Here is an 8,817-nt window from a genome sequence, read left to right on the forward strand (position 1 = left end):
ACTCCTTTATGGTCAAATCGAAATTGAAGACCCTTCTTAAACATTTCCAACTTTAAAAGTAAATCGAAATACAATCGGTTTTTAAGCCTTCCACTCACTTTGGATCTTAGTTACAACAAACTGACTCGGTCTATTTTGGCGGAGTTTGAGAATATGAGAATGCTCCACACAATGAACTTGAGAAACAAACAATCTATCATTTGGAGATATCCCCAAAACTGTGTCCAAGATTTTTTTTTTAAAAAAAAATTCAGAAATTTGGCGCCAGCAGTTAGTATCGAAAGCCTAACCTCCAACAACTATGACTTTCTTTATGAATCCACTGTGGTACAAATGCTACTTGTTTTCTATTTGCATAAACAACGTATTTAGATGCATCAAAACTTTAAAAAAAACTATATATTTAAGAGCCGACGTTTTCTCCTTCTTTTCTGTTCGTCTCCTCTTTTAAGAACCCTAACTAAGCCAAGCACCGCCGTCACCTCCATCTTCTCTATATTCATGGAGCGTACGGAGCTGGCTGTTGAGAAGAACAACGATCTGCCTCGTACGCAGGCGGATCTTGCTGTTGAGGAGAACAACGATCTAGTAGTTCTATATGATTTCAAAAAATCAGAATCTCTCTACATGTTCTCTTCTGTTCCATTTTAATGTTTACTTATCGCTTTTCTTCTTGTTGTTGGGTTTCTTCCATATCGTGCGTTTTTTAATTCTCAATGATTGTTGTGTCATTCGGGATTCTCTAAGGTTGCTTTTGCCACCAACTGACAGTGAAATTGGCAATCTGTAGCTGCTCAAGATTCTTTGGAAGGCAAGTGCGAAGCTTGACGTGCTAATGCACATGTCGGGCAACATGTGCATAGCACATCAAGCTTAGCACTTGCCTTCCATTGGGTTGTATAAATTTGATAGTTTGTGTTTTGTGGAATTGTTTGGAAAATGCCACTTCTCCTTATTTTAGACTTTAGTTTTCATTCTCGTTAGGGGTTCTGGTCCTTTAGCTATTCCGGATCTTGGTTCTAGTGGATTCTCCCCCTTTTGTATTTGTTTCTCTTGCTGTTCTAGTTGTGTTTTTCCTGCCCTTTTGGGTTTATTAATGTTACAGCTTTGAAAGTGGTCCCTTCCTCTGGATGATTCTTTACTTGGCATAATAATCAAATGCACAATACTAGAATATGGGCCAAATTAAACACAGGATTTTATAATCAACAATACCCAAATGCTAATGGAAAATTCTACGGTGGACCTGGCGCATCCATGCGCCAATAGATATTGACCGTTAGATTTAGGCAAAACAATAAGGATAGATCTACACCATTAAATGATATAACTTGAAAACCTTCTCAGCAGGTTGAAGGAAAATCCCCAACCCGTAAAAACTGAGTCCCCTCTTTCACTCCCTTCATCTTCTTCTAGCATCCAGCAAGCAACCAACGACGACGACGATGATGGCAAGCTTCACCTGCTCTTTACCCCATCTCTCGTTCTCTCCTTCGCTGGCTAGCGCTCTGAAAATTTCCTTCTTTTGCCTCTTTTTCTTGGCTAGCCCTCTCAAAACCCATCTCTCTTTCTCCCTCTCTCTCTCTCTCTCTCTCTCTTGTCAAGCGCTACCTCTCTGGGTTCATTCTGCTTCTCTCATACCAAAACCCCCAAATCTCCAACATAAAACCCTAATCCTAGACACCTAAATCCCTTTCCAAAACTGAAATTCATTAGAAAAGGTAAGATTTTATCAATTTCATCAGTATTTCTGTCATATATGGCTGCAATTTATGGGTCATTGAAGGTTTTAATGTTAGATCTAGTGCCTATTTGTGTTAGAACTGAGTTTTTTTTGGGTGGGTGATGGAGATTGAAACTAATTTTTATTCGATGTTTGGGGCAAGGTCATGGCGCATGCTCTACCGTATCTCGTTCTTGGTGTGTATTCTTTACATGGTTTTATTTGTTAAAAATTATAGTGTTGTTGAGTTCATATATCTTGACAATTATTAGCTTGATGACTATCTTTATTTTTCTAAAAGATTAATGTGAATTCTTTTCTTGTGTCAGCTTTCATTTCATATTTTAGAGTTTTTATCACTTTTTAATCTTTTCTTTTTATAAGATTACATTTTCCCTTTGTATAAAGTAATTAGTGTTTTTAATAGGAGAAGCTGCGTAATTGTTGAAGCTGCCATTATGGTTTTTGTTGTAAAAATTTCAAGGTTAAGGCAATTCAATTTTAGTTATGCCTTTATGACTTTTATTGTATATTAAATTTCATAGTTGGTCATTTTAGATTAATATTCTTTCAATAGTAAATAGCCACATTTGTATGAAAACTTGATCATATTTGCACTTTAGTCTCTTAGGAAACAGAAAGAGAAAAAAAAAGTAAGTCTTAAAGGAGAAAAAATGATTAGAAAGATATTCAAATTTTTTGCTGTAAGTCCAGTTTAATGGCTGTGTTGAAATTATATAAAGACAATATCTAGTTTGAGGTTTCTTGTTTGTGGATGTGGGTGTCTGAATCTAACAAAGTTGTGATTCCTTTCATTGTGAAATAAGGAAGTCAGTATGGGTTTTCCTCAAAATCTGGCCACTTCCTGATCGAATTGGACTTTGAGCCAAGGTATAAACTTGCTCCCCTTGTTGTGCTTGATGTGTTGATACATATGGATTCTGTGATTAAGTTTTTTTACACAGATGGTTGAGACTTTATGTTATTCATCTTCTTAGACCACTTTGGACTTTAATATTCTTTTTCATGGTCACACCGGAGCTCTAATTTTTGAGACTTCAAGTCACTGTAAAAAAACATGGCCAACCTTTGACGCACTTAATTGAATTGTGCGACATGATGAGAATTGAATTATGTTATCGAAAAAGAAAAATCCTTGTTATTGGGTGAGAATTTTGTAGGATTTACTTCATATATGCCCAGAGAAATTATGAGAAGTTGAGAACTTTTGTACACAGCACATATATATGTTGATGAGGAGATACACTAAAATTTAAAATGATGTTATGTTTGAATTTTTCAGCTGTATTTCGAATTTCGAATTTGGTTTATAATTTCATGAATAAGCAGCCAACCTTTGTGTTTTGGGTTTGAACTGTGATAATTGGGTTTTAATTATCTTCTTTGGGTTGAATATCTGAGTAGTTTTGGGTTGTGTTTTTGGAACCAACTCTTCTATCAGTTTATCATTGTCAGTATTTGTCAATTAACTAGAAATGACTTTTATTTTCAAAATTTATATCTTTAAATGGGTTGGAGGGCCTTTTTTGATGCCCTTGTTTCTATTTGTCAATTACCTATTTCATGTCTACTAATTGGATATTTGTAAATCCAACTACGTTTCAAGTTTGCATAATATGCATCATTTTGTTTTTATGTTCCATTAATCCAGTTGTGTGCTAAGTAAATTCTTGCCCATTTGATTGATTGTTGAGAGTATGTTTAGTTTTCTCAATTTGTTTTTGTGAATTCCACTGATACAATTGGATTTCACATATTCAATTACCTGCTTCCTGTCTGTCAATTTGAATTTTGTAAATACAATTGCTTTTCAATTACCTTGTGTCCAACAATGTTTGTTATTTACTTGTCACTAAGTTATTAACACTTGCAATGAAAGTAAAAGTTAATTGATATGCTAAATTCTATTGTTTTTACTTTTAGGTACTTAAATCATGGAAGAGAAGCTAAATTAAATGACAGTGGTCGTTTGGCAATTACCACTTAGACGACCGGCTTCCGCAAATTAGAATGGCACTTACATATTCATTTTTTTTTAAAGGAAAGAACATGATGGCAATTACATAGTGCATGTTTGTCAATTGCCAACATGATGTGGCTGTGCTGTAGCAAAATAAAGGAATTTTGTATGAGCTTGGTGACGTAAGGCATGGGCTAAATTGAAGATGAGAGTGATGTGGTTAAGTCCCAGTCCTTTTTAATGTGGTGGAATGTAGTTAAATTTTTTTTCTTTCTATTTCTATTGTTATTTAGGTTTCGGTCTACTAAATAATTGATATATGCTACCAAAGTCCTTCCCTTCGTTGGCACTAGAAACAAGCTTTCGGTTTTATTACTTTGATCTTGATTTTCTTTTCCTTGATACGCACTTAGATTTTAGTTTGAAGTTGTCATGGTCCATAGGACTTATATTTTGGCTGTTTAGTTGTTTTCTTTTTCCTGGAATCATAAACTTTCATGTAGTGATGATGTTTTGGGGGCTTGAGTTGTTTCTGTTATTCTCTGCAAGCTTGTGACAACTTCTACTGGGATCCTATTTTAATTTCACTTGTTGGCAAAGATAACAGTTATTGGGCTAGTAACAGAATGCTTATCAGAATCCCATCTCAAATATCCCTAAGCAAATGGTACACCATCCTTCCCATTACCTAACTCTGATTTCACTTTTAAATACAATCTAAGGGAAAAGACAAAAAGAACTAGCAAGAACAAACAAAGCAGAGACAGTAAAACAGCGAAAAAGCCCAAGTCTTTATGTTATTGGCAGCTTTTTCAATTTTGAGAATGGAAATACATTATGTGATTTGTCAATGCAACTGACAAATAGGTAGTGTCATTTGCATTCGTGTCTTGCAAATGACAAACAAAGCAGTCTCATTTACATTCCAATTGCGCAATTACAAGCTATAATGGATAGACATAAATAAAGTTAAGCGCTTTTTCTTCTTAAATTTTTTTTTTTTTGGTTAAAACTATTCGGATTTATATAAAGATACCCAAGTTTTATTGTTTTGAATATGGATATGTTGTAGCAAAATAAGGAAATTTATACGAGATTGCAAGTTGGTGTGATGGCTTTTCCAAGTGGCTTTAGGCTTTAGGATCCATAACCTTGTAAAATGGTGATTTACAACATTATGGGGATGCATGAGGAATATATATATATATATATATTCATTTTGGTGTATTGTTCTATCTCAATGGGTTCAATTAGTTAATTCCAAAGGAAGTGACCATAAGATGGAAAGGGCACTGATAGATTGCCTCACCTAAGATGAAAAGGTAATAATGTAATTGACAAACAGTTAGATCGAAAATGCAAAGGAATAATGCAATTGACAAACAGTTAGTTGGAAATTGCAAACGAATAATGCAATTGACAAACAATTCGTTGTAAATTGTTCCATAGAATTGTAAAACCTATCCGTAATCTTGTAATATTGTAATTTACAAGGATAAAGACATCTAGTACAATATTAAGGTAACTAGGGACATTAGGACAGTAAATTGAGTCCTTATACGTGTAAACACAAACGTTTACTATATTAAGGTCTTGTTTTACTCGGTTTTGGACAGTTATGTTCCATATGATTGTAAAATGCGTCCTTAATCTTGTAATATCGTAATTTACAAAGATAAAGACATGTAGTACAATATTAGGGTAAATGGGAACATTCGGAAGGTAAATTGGGTCCTTAGTATTGTAAACATGGATGTTTACAATATTAAGGTCTCGTATTACTCTATTTAGGATAGTTATGTTCCAGGAGATTGTAAAACCCATCCTTATTATGGTAATTTCGTAATTTACAAAGAGATGGACATGTATTACAATATTAAGGTAACTAGGGACATTGAGAAAGTTAATTGGGTCCTTATACGTGTAAACACAAAGGCTTACTATATTAAGGTCTTGTTTTACTCCGTTTTGGACAGGTATGTTCCATATGATTGTAAAATGCATCATTAATCTTGTAATATCGTACTTTACAAATATAAAGACATGTAGTACAACATTAGGGTCAAGGGGAACATTCGGAAGGTAAATTGGGTCCTTAGTATTATAAACATGAATGTTTACAATATTAAGGTCCCGTATTACTCTATTTAGGATAGTTATGTTCCAAGAGATGGTAAAACCCATCCTTATTATGGTAATTTCGTAATTTACAAAGAGATGGACATGTATTACAATATTAAGGTAACTAGGGACATTGAGAAAGTAAATTGGGTCCTTATACGTGTAAACACAAACGTTTACTATATTAAGGTCTTGTTTTACTCCGTTTTGGACAGGTATGTTCCATATGATTGTAAAATGCATCATTAATCTTGTAATATCGAACTTTACAAATATAAAGACATGTAGTACAACATTAGGGTCAAGGGGAACATTCGGAAGGTAAATTGGGTCCTTAGTATTGTAAACATGAATGTTTACAATATTAAGGTCTCGTATTACTCTATTTAGGATAGTTATGTTCCAGGAGATTGTAAAACCCATCCTTATTATGGTAATTTCGTAATTTACAAAGAGATGGACATGTATTACAATATTAAGGTAACTAGGGACATTGAGAAAGTAAATTGGGTCCTTATACGTGTAAACACAAACGTTTACTATATTAAGGTCTTGTTTTACTCGGTTTTGGACAGTTATGTTCCATGTGATTGTAAAATGCATCCTTAATCTTGTAATATCGAAATTTACAAAAATAAAGACATGTAGTACAATATTAGGGTAAATGGGAACATTCGGATGGTAAATTGGGTCCTTATACTTGTAAACTCGGATGTTTACAATACTAAGGTCTTGTATTACTCTTTTATGGATAGTTATGTTCCAGAACATTGTAAAACCCATCCTTAATCTTGTAATATCGTAATTTACAAAGAGAAGGACGTTTAGTACAATATTAAGGTAACTAGGGACATTAGGAAAGTAAATTGAGTCCTTATATGTGTAAACACAAACTTTTACTATATTAAGGTCTTGTTTTACTCGGTTTTGGATAGTTATGTTCCATTTGATTGTAAAATGCATCCTTAATCTTGTAATATAGTAATTTACAAAGATAAAGACATGTAGTACAATATTAGGGTAAATGGGAACATTCGGATGGTAAATTGGGTCCTTATACTTGTAAACTCGGATGTTTACAATACTAAGGTCTTTTATTACTCTTTTATGGATAGTTATATTCCAGAACATTGTAAAACCCATCCTTAATCTTGTAACATCGTAATTTACAAAGATAAAGACATGTAGTACAATATTAGGGTAAATAGGAACATTCGGATGGTAAATTGGGTCCTTATACTTGTAAACTGGGATGTTTACAATACTATGAATTAGGTGAACCCTAATGTTGTAATCATAGTTCAAAAACTTGTAAACAGCTGCCCAAATCTTGTAACTTATAAGTTTTAGGATCCTCTTACAATGTTATGGTACTCTCATATCCAAACTACTGTAAATCACTATCCAATCATATGCCAATTGCCAAACAGGAAGGGCATAATTGCATGACCCTTATGCAATTACATTTTCAAAAAGTGGAAACTTGATAACTTGTATAACCGGTAACCAATTTTTAAAAAAATCTGGGAGCATCATAAAGGACAAATGGTGCATGGGTGCACCTGGTGCACTGTAGAAGGTGCCAAATGCTAATCCTATACATGACCTTTTAGGAAATCTTGGTGATTTAAGATTTGTTTTAATGCAATGGAATCGAAATAACAAATCCTCCCTATACTGGAAAATGGAAGAATTAAAGGAAAAAAAACACAGATTACAAGAAGAAACCTACTGGGCTCAAAGAGCTAGAATTAGCCGGCTAAAATTAGGAGATCTTAACACTAAATATTTTCATGCAGAAGCCACAAATAGAAAAAATAAAAACCTCATCACAAAAATTAAAGAAAATTGCTCAAAATTTTAGAGATTTTCTATTTAAACCCCACACTTCTCCTTGTTCACCCCAACTTCTAATTTAAATTTTCACAATTTCTAAGAAAACTCCACTATCTTCCCAAACTACCCTTAAATACACCCCAAGCTGAAAAAAGAAGAAATAAAAGAGTTTTTCTATTTAAACCCCACATTTTTCTTTCTTCACTCCAATACTTAAATCATTAAACAATATTTGTAGTATACATGAGATTTTGTTGTTTTAACAAGACTGTTTTTATCATGTGATTAGATCATATGGGAAATTGTAGTTTGTTTGGTTTTGCTTTATGATGATAGTGAAAACTACCAATGACCACAACATTAGCAATAGGACTATGTATCTGTAGGAACATGGTTCCTGTGCCCTTCATCATACTTTACTTGAAGAGATTTGCATCTTTCCTTGCTAGAAAGAACAAGACCGCAGCTCGGTCCCTTGACATACTGTTTGTGAGAGCCAAGGAGAAAGCTGGCCCTTTAGAGGAGTTCCAATGGCTTGGTCTGATGCTGTTTGTGGCTGTGCCTTTCCCTGGAACAGGAGCCATCATAGCTTCCGTTCTTGATATGCCATTCTGGGCAGCAGTGTCTGCAAATTTCTTTGGTGTTGTATTGGCTGGGCTTCTAGTAAATTTGATGGTGAACCTTAGTCTCAAATATGCAATTATCACTGGTATTATCCTCTTCATTAAATCCACATTCATGTGGAGCATCCTTCGGAACCTTAGGAAGTCTTTAAGCTCATCAAGCTGATATGACATTGGAAATTCTTAAAGTAATCCAATCCCTCACAAGGGTTAACTGATGATCTTTGAATTTTGAGATTGTATGCTTTCGCTACTCACTTTCTACATGTTTATCCGTATCAATGTATATTTTGACTCAATACACAACATTTCTGTAGAAGATGTACAAATGCTTTGTGAGTTCTGAAACCTGAATGTGGAGCAATATGAGATGAATCTCTCTCAAAGAGGTTATGGTAGCTGACAATGCAAGGCTTTTTCTTCCACTTCTTCCACTTGATGAACATCTCTCATTTTGTTTGTGATAGTTAAACCACAATGGATGGTTCACCTATGCTGCTCTCCAAATAAATTTACATGGGATGTGTTTAATC

The 8,817-nt window shown here is 34.0% G+C and overlaps 1 long non-coding RNA gene across 1 annotated transcript; it reads left to right on the plus strand.

Moving 5' to 3' along the window:
* The first annotated feature begins 1,257 nt into the window (after positions 1 to 1,257).
* Positions 1,258 to 4,063, plus strand: LOC110758149 (uncharacterized). Its single transcript, XR_015826168.1, has 3 exons — positions 1,258 to 1,721; positions 2,551 to 2,614; positions 3,668 to 4,063. It is a non-coding gene; the product is annotated as an uncharacterized LOC110758149 (long non-coding RNA).
* Positions 4,064 to 8,817: the final 4,754 nt, after the last annotated feature.

This window comes from Prunus avium, chromosome 8 (genome assembly GCF_965620075.1).
Source record: "Prunus avium chromosome 8, drPruAviu1.hap1.1, whole genome shotgun sequence".
Lineage (NCBI taxonomy): Eukaryota > Viridiplantae > Streptophyta > Magnoliopsida > Rosales > Rosaceae > Prunus > Prunus avium.